Raw genomic sequence first — 321 nt, 5'->3', positions numbered from 1 at the left:
AATTTTAATTATCACTACTATTATTATTATCATTATTTTTATTCCATCATTATCATTATTATTATTATCAACATCATTATCATCATTAATGTTATTCTGAATTATCATTATCATTGGCATTCTTAGTATTGTTATTTGTATTATCATTATCATTACCCTAATCATAATTATGGCCATTTATATGGTCCACCATATTTGATGCCATTATTATCATATCATTATTGTTACTATAATTATTTCTATCACCATTGTCATCATTGCCATCATCATGATGTCTGCTTGGGAACACTTCATACTTCATTATTTTTGGCTACCCTGCAC

This window comes from Penaeus vannamei, chromosome 3 (assembly GCF_042767895.1).
Source record: "Penaeus vannamei isolate JL-2024 chromosome 3, ASM4276789v1, whole genome shotgun sequence".
Classification (NCBI taxonomy): domain Eukaryota; kingdom Metazoa; phylum Arthropoda; class Malacostraca; order Decapoda; family Penaeidae; genus Penaeus; species Penaeus vannamei.
Note: the sequence above shows the minus strand (reverse complement) of the source record.